This window comes from Marmota marmota, unplaced genomic scaffold (assembly GCF_001458135.2).
Source record: "Marmota marmota marmota unplaced genomic scaffold, marMar, whole genome shotgun sequence".
Classification (NCBI taxonomy): domain Eukaryota; kingdom Metazoa; phylum Chordata; class Mammalia; order Rodentia; family Sciuridae; genus Marmota; species Marmota marmota.
In genome coordinates this window covers 1,504,460-1,512,556 of record NW_026000207.1, presented here as the reverse complement: position 1 = coordinate 1,512,556, position 8,097 = coordinate 1,504,460, and positions in this window count along the sequence as shown.

Here is an 8,097-nt window from a genome sequence, read left to right as displayed (position 1 = left end):
TGTTAGTTCTGAAAGTCCCCCTAAAGTCTCTTTTAACCTGGGGCGATACCTTTCGATATTTGTTAGTTCTGAAAGTCCCCCTTTCGTTTTCTTAACCCGGGGTGCTTACCCTTTAGGTGCTGGATCCTGCCGACTACGCCAAATGTTGCAGTAATTCACGTGCAGGTCAGCATGGGAAAAGAAAGAAGAAGCAGAGCAAGCAAAGCAGCAGCAGAAAAAAAGTCCTTTATTGTGTACCAGCAATCTTTTTATAGTCTTGTGAACAAAGAAGGCAGCCTTCCAACATCAATAAATCAGGCCTTTCAGCTAATTAAACATAGCACACAGAAGTTTTACTTTCTAATCAGAAGTGACCCGCTTCTCATGGCTAATCTATTCTCGGCCCGGAGTATGTTGAGCTCTGCTCTTTGTTAAGAACAGATAATAAAATTTTTCTCAGCGCCCTCCTAGCCCACTTGGCAGAACATCCCGTTTGCAGGCAAGTCCTCCCAAGGACAGCAGACACCTCGTTTTCAAGCCTGTCTGCTGTTACCTATCTATACCTTGACAGAATATCCTGTTTGCAGGCAGACTCCGTCAAGGACAGTAATAGTAACGCAGTCACATCTGATTCTCTACAAGAACTACAGGAATCTGTGCCACTGGGTGAGGCTCTTTCCTTGAAGAGCTACAGGAGTATGATGCTGTGCCGCAGTCCGGCTGCAGCAAAATAACCGGGGGGTGAGGAGCAACTTGTGTAGATTGATACAGCAGGAGTGGGAGCCGTTTATTGTAGGACAGGAGGGGTATTTATACATTCCACACAGCTTATCTTAATTAACATAAACTAGATACAGCAGTCAACCAATAAGGAATCTCCACACTTAATGGCTCGCTGGCGTTACTTCACAAACCACCCCCTCTGCAAAATGCCAGGCGCCATCTTGAGTTGTTTACAGACTCTAACAATGCTGGAGAACTACAGGACCTGATGTCACTGGGTGAGGCTGTACTCTCCCACAACTACAGGAGTGTGATGCTGTAGAACTATAGGAACCTGGTGTCACTAGGTGAGGCTGTCACCTTTCACAGCTACAGGAGTGTGATGCTGGAGAACTAGAGAAACCTGGTGTCACTGGTTATCTGTCCACCCCCACAGCTACAGGAGTGTGATGCTGGGGAACCACAGAATACTGGTGTTACTGGGTGAGGCTGTCACCTTTCACAGATACACGGGTGTGATGCTGGAGATCTAGAGAAACCTGGTGTCACTGGGTGAGGCTGTCCACTCCCACAGCTATGGGAGTGTGATGCTGGAGAACTACAGGGACCTGGTGTCATGGGTGAGGCTGTTCACTCCCAGAGCTATAGGGGTTTGATGGTGGAGAACTACATGAACCTTGTGTCACTGGATGGGGCTGTCCCCTCATCTACAGGAGTGTGATGGTGGAGAACTACAGGAATCTGGTGTCACTGGGTGAGGCTCTTTCCTTCCAGAGCTACAGGAGTATGATGCTGAAGAACTACAGGACCTGATGTCACTGGGTGAGGCTATACCCTCGCACAGCTAACAGAAATGTGATTGTGAAGAACTACAGGAACTTGGTGTCACTGGGTGAGGCTGTACCCTCCCACAATTACAGGGGTGTGATGCTGTAGAACTATAGGAACCTGGTGTCACTGGGTGAGTCGGTCCACTCCCACAGCTACAGGAGTGTGATGTGGAGAACTGTCCACTCCCACAGCTATGGGAGTGTGATGCTGGAGAACTACTGGTTGAGTCTGTTCACTCCCACAGCTACAGGAGTGTGATGCTGGGAAACTACAGAAACTTGGTGTCACTTGGTGAGGCTGTTTCCTCCCACAGCTACAGTGTGTGATGGTGCAGAACATTAGGAACCTAATGTCACTGGGTGAGGCTGTCCTCTCCCACAGCTACAGTAGTATGATGCTGAGAACTACAGGAACCTGGTGTCACTGGGTGTCTGTCCCCTCCCACAGGTACAGGAATTGATGCAGGAGAACTATAGAAACCTGGTGTCACTGGGTGAGGCTGTTTCCTCCCACAGCTACAGGAGTGGGATTGTAGAGAACTAGAGGAACCTGGTGTCACTGGGTGAGGCTGACCCCTCCCACACCTACGGAGTGTGATGGTGGAGAACTACAGGAACCTGGTGTCACTGGGTGAGGCTTTTTTCTCCCAGAACTACAGGAGTATAATTCTGGAGAACTAGAGGATCCCGGCTTCTCTGAGTCAGGCAGTCCTCTCCCACCATTATGGGAGTGAGAGGATGGAGAACCATAGGAACCTGGTGTCAGTTGGTGAGGCTGTCCCCTCTTACAGCTACAGGGGTGTGATGGTGGAGAACTACAGGAACCTGGTGTCACATGGTGAGTATGTCCCACCACAGCTACAGGTGTGTGATGCTGGAGAACTACAGAAACCCGGTATCAGTGGGTGAGGCTGTCCCCACCTACAGCTAACAGAGTGTGATTGTGGAGAACTACAGGAACCTGGTATCACTTGGTACACTGTCCTTTTCCACATCTACAGGCATGTTATGCTGGAGAACCATAAGAACCTGGTGAGTCTGTCCCCTCCCACAGCTAAAGGAGTGTGATGCTGGTGAACTACAGAAACTGGTGTCACTTGTTGAGGGTGTCCCCTCTAGTAGCTACACGAGTGTGATGCTGGAGAACTATAGAAGCCTGGTTTCACTGGGCGAGTCTGTCTCCTCCCACAACTACAGGAGTATGATGGTGGTGAACTATAGGAACCTGATGTCACTGGGTGAGGCTGTCCCCTCCCAGAGAAACAAGAGTGTGATGCTGAGAACTATAGGAATTTGGTGTCACTGGGTGAGGCTCTTTCCTTCCACAGCAACAGGAGTGTGATGCTGGAGAACTAGAGGAACCTGGTGTCACTGGGTGAGGCTGTCCCTTCCCATACTGAAGGAGCGTGATGCTGGAGAACTATGGACCTGGTGTCACTGGGTGAGGCTAATCCCTCCCACAGATACAGGAGTGTTATGGTGAAGAACTATAGTAACCTGATATCACTGGGTGGGGCTGTTCTGTCCTACAGCTAGAGGAGTGTGATGATGGAGAACTACAGGAATATGTTGTCACTGTGTGAAGCTCTTCCCTCCCAGAGCTACTGGATTGTGATTCTGGAGAACTACAGGAACCTAATGTCACTGGGTGAGACTGTCCCCACTCACAGCTATGGGAGTGTGATTCTGGAGAACTAGAGAAACCTGGTGTCACTGTGTGAGGCTGTCTACCTTCACAGGTATAGGAGTTTGATGGTGGAGAACCATAGGAACCTGGTGTCATTGGTGAGGCTGTCCCCTCCAAGTGCTACAGGAGTGTGATTGTGGAGAACTACAAGAAGCTGGTGTCCCTTGGTGAGGCTGTCCCCTCCCACAGGTACAGGAGTGTGATCCTGGAAAACTACAGATACCTGAAATCACTGGGTGAGTCTTTCTTCTCCCTCAGCTACAGGAGTGTCATTCTGGAGAACTACAGGAACCAGATGTCACTGGGTAAGACTGTCCCCTCCCACAGCAACAGGAGTGTGATGCTGGAAAACTACAGGCACCGGGTGGTACTGGGTGAGGCGATACCCTCCCACAGCTAACAGGACTGTGATGGTGTAGAAGTACAGGAACCTGCTGGCACTGGGTGAGGCTGTCTTCTCCAACAGCTACAAGAGTGTGATGATGAATAACTACAGAAACCTGGTGTCACTGGGTGAGGCTGTCCACTCCCACAACTACAGGAGTGTGATGCTAAGGAACTACAGGAACCAGGTGTCACTGGGTGATACTGTCACCTCACACAGGTACAGGAGTGTGATTCTGGAGAACTATAGGAACATGGTGTCACTTGGTTAGGCTGTCCCCTCCCACAGCTATAGGAGTGTGATGGTGGAGAACGATAGGAACCTAGTGTAATGGGTGAGGCTGTTTCTTCCCACAGCCTCAAGAGTGTGATGCTGAAGAACAAGAGGAACCTGGTGACACTGGATTATAATGTCCCCTCCTATAGGTACAGGAGTGTCATGTAGAAAAAGTATAGGAACCTGGTATCACTGGGTGAGACTGTCCCCTCCCATAGCTACAGGAGTGTGATGGTGGAGAACTATAGGAACCTGGTGTCACTGAGTGAGGCTCTCCTCTCCCACAGGTACCAGAGTGTGATGGTGGAGAATTCCAGGATCCTGCTGTCACTGGGAGAGGCTGTCCCCTCCAACACATACAGGAGTATGATGCTGGAGAACTACTGGAACCTGGAGTCACTGGTTGAGGCTGTTCTCTCCCACAACCACAGGAGTGTGATTGTGAAGAAATATAGTAACTGGAATCACTGGGTGAGGCTGTTCCCTCTACAACTACAGAGTATAATGCTGAACTGCAGGAACCTGGTGTCACTGGGTGAGGCTGTCCCCTCCCATACCTACAGGACTGTGATTCTGGAGAACATCAGGAAACTTGTATGTTTGGGTGAGGCTGTCCCTTCCCACAGCTACAGAGTGTGATATTAGAGAACTACAGGAACTTGGTGTCACTGGTTGAGGCTATTTTCTCCCACAACTACAGGAATGTGATGCTGAGAACTATAGGAACCTGGTGTCACTTGGTGAGGCTGTCCCCTCTTACAGCTACAGGTGTGTGATGCTGGAGAACTAGAGGAACCTGGTGTCACTGGGTGGGGTTGTTCCCTCCCACAGCTACAGGAGTGTGATGCTGGAGAACTATAGGAACCAGATGTCACTGGGTTGGGCTGTCCCCTCCTACAGCTACAGGAGTGTGATGCTACAGAATGATAGGAACCTGGTGTCACTCGGTGAGGCTGTTCACTTTCACGGCTACTGGAGTGTGATGCTGGAGTGCTAGATTAACGTGGTGTCACTGGGTGAGGCTATGTCTTCCCACAGCTACAGGAGTCTAATGCTGGAGATCTATAGGACCCTGGTGTCACCTGGTGAGGCTGTCTCCTCTCAAATCTACAGGTGTGTGATGGTGTAGAACTATAGAAACCTGATGTCACTGGTGAGTCTGTTTCCTCCCAAATCTGCAGGTATGTTATACTGGAAAAAACAGGAACCTGATGTTACTGGGTGATGTTGTCCCCTTCCACAGCTACAGAAGTATGATGCTGGAGAACTAAATGAACATAGTGTCCCTGGGTGAGGCTGTCCTCTCACACAGTACAAGACAATGATGCTAAAGAACTACAGTCACCTGGTGGTACTCCGTGAGACTGTCCCTTCCTGCAGGTACAGGAATTTGATGCTGAAGAACTACAGGACCCTGGTGTCACTGGTGAGGCTGCCCACTCCCACAGCTATAGCAGTGTGATGGTGGAGAACTATAGAAACCAGTGTCATGGGTGAGGCTGTCCCCTCTCACATATACAAGAGTGTGATGCTGGAGAACTATAGGAACCTGGTGTCACTGGGTGAGGCTGTCCTTTCCCACAGCTACAGGAGTGTGACGGTAGAGAACTATAGGATCTTGATATCAATGGATGAGGGTGTCCGTTCCCACATTCACAGGAGTTTGATGCTGAAGAACTACAAGAACCTGGTGTCACTGGGTGCGGCTATCTCCTCCCAAAGCCACAGGAGTGTGATGGTGCACAATGACAGAAACGTGATGTCACTGGGTGAGGCTGTCCCCCACAACAGCTACAGGAGTGTGAGTCTGGAGAACTAGAGAAACCTGGAGTCATTGGGTGAGGCTGTCCCCTCCCATAGCTACAAGAATATGATGCTGGAGATCTACAGGAACCTGGTGTCATGAGTGAGTCTGTCCACTTCTAGAGCTACAGGAGTGATGGTGGAGAACTACAGGAACCTGATGTCACTTAGTGAGGCTGTCCCCTCCCACAGTTATATGGGTGTGATGCTGGAGAACTAGAGGAACCTGTGTCACTGGGTGAGGCTGCCCCTCCCACAGCTACAGGAGTGTGATTCAGGAGAACTAAAATTACCTAGTGTCATGAGTGAGACTGCCAACTCCAAAGTTACAGGAGTGTGATGCTGGAGAAGTATAGGAAACTGGTGTCACTGGGTGAGGCTGTCCCCTCCCACAGGTACAGGAGTGTGATGTTGGAGATCTACAGGAACCTGGTGTCACTGTGTGAGACTGTACCTTCCACAGCTACTGGAGTGTATTGCAGAGATCTACAGGAACTTTGTGTCACTGGGTGAGGGTCTTTTCTCTCATAGCTACAGGAGTATGATGCTGGAGAACTACAGGAACCTTGTGTACTGGGTTAGGCTGTCTCCTCCACAGTTAACAGGAGTGTGATGTGGAGAATTACAGGATCCTGGTGTCACAGGGTGAGGTTGTCCCCTACCGCAGCTACAGGAGTGTGAGGCTGGAGAAGTATAGGAACCTGGTGTCACTTGGTGAGGCTCTTTCTTCCCACAGCTACAGGAGTGTGATGCTGGAGAACTAGAGGAACCTGGTGTCACTAGATGAGGCTCTCCAGTCCCACAGGCTCAGGATTGTGATGCTGGAGAACTATAGTAACCGGGTGTCAGTGGGTGAGCCTGTTCCCTCCCATAGCCCCAGGAGTGTGACGGTGGAGAAGTACAAGATTCTCATGTCACTGGGTGTGGCTCTTTCTTCCCACAGCTACAGGAGTGTGATGTTGGAGAAACAGAGAAAACTGGTGTCAAGAGTGAAGCTGTCCCCTCCCACAGCTACAGAGTGTAATGGTGGAGAACTAGCGTAACATGGTGTCACTGGTGAGGCTGTTTCTGTTTATAGCTACAGGAGTGTGATGTAGGAGAACTATATTAACCTGGTGTCACTGGTGAGGCTGTTTCCTCCCATAGTTACAGGGGTGTGATGGTGGAAAACTACAGGTACCTGGTGTCACTGGGTGAGGCTGTCTCATCCCGCAGCTATAACAGTGTGATGCTGGAGAACTAGAGGAACCTGGATTCCCTATGTTGCTGAGGCTGGCCTCAAAATTTATCCTCCTGTCTTAGCCTCCTGAGTCTCTGGGATTATAGGTAGGTGCTATGTGCCCAGCTCCCTAGCCCTTTAGATTTTAGGTTTTGTTGTTGTTGTTGTTTTGTTTTGAGACAGGATTTTGCTAAGTTACTGAAAGTGGTCTCAAACTTGACATCCTCCTGCCTCAGCCTGGGGGAAATGGGGTTATATGTGTGTATCACCATGCCTGGCCTCCATTTATATTTTCAAATCTAGAATTTCCATTTGGTTTTTTTTTAATTTCTGTTCTCTGCTGAGATTTCCTGTTTGGCATTATCATTACAGTCATGTTTTGCCACAGTCTGGCTGGGCACAAAATCATGAGCCACTCACAGCCTTGTAGATTCAAACAGCAATTCTTTATTCCCGAACTCACACCGGCACTCTACAAACGTTCTGGGGGAATTCACGTTCTGGGCCCCAATCATGTTCTGGGCAAAATCCAAAAATACTCTCTGAATCCCACGAGAACTCAATGGGAACTCAAGGAGCAGGCGCGCCTGAGGCAGCAGGATATGCCCTATTCCCAGCAGGGTACACCTTAAACCTGGAACCGCCCTAAACCCGGATTGTCCTAAACCGGGAACACCCTAAACCCGATCCGCCCTAAACCCAGATCCACCCTGGTCCTTGAGCAAGGTCACCTTACATGCAATGACACTGCAAATGACCTGGGTCATGCTATGCATCATTCTTACTTAGCAATGGCCCTCAGCATCTCCCCCCTTCTGATTAATTAAACAACAAGCAATGTGGCTTAAGGACCGTGCCTGGTAGGTTGTCCAATTCAACATATGGTTCTTACCCGTCATGGGAAAAACTGACCTCTAGGCATCAGCCTCCTGTCTTAGGTTGATACCACTGCAATTGGATCATACCCGTCACTGACTACCGGTCCAGCATACAGCCATACTTGTGGATAGGCCTATGCACCAGTGTGTGGGGGGGGTGAGGTTCTTGCCTCACCTCTGTTGGCCCCCAATTTTGCCCTTGGTGCCAGTGTGGGGGGGTGAGGTTCTTTGCCTCACCTCTGTTGGCCCCCAAATTTAGAACCATCACAAGCAGAAGGGAGGAGGATACAGAAATGCCACGACACCAAGCCAATTGA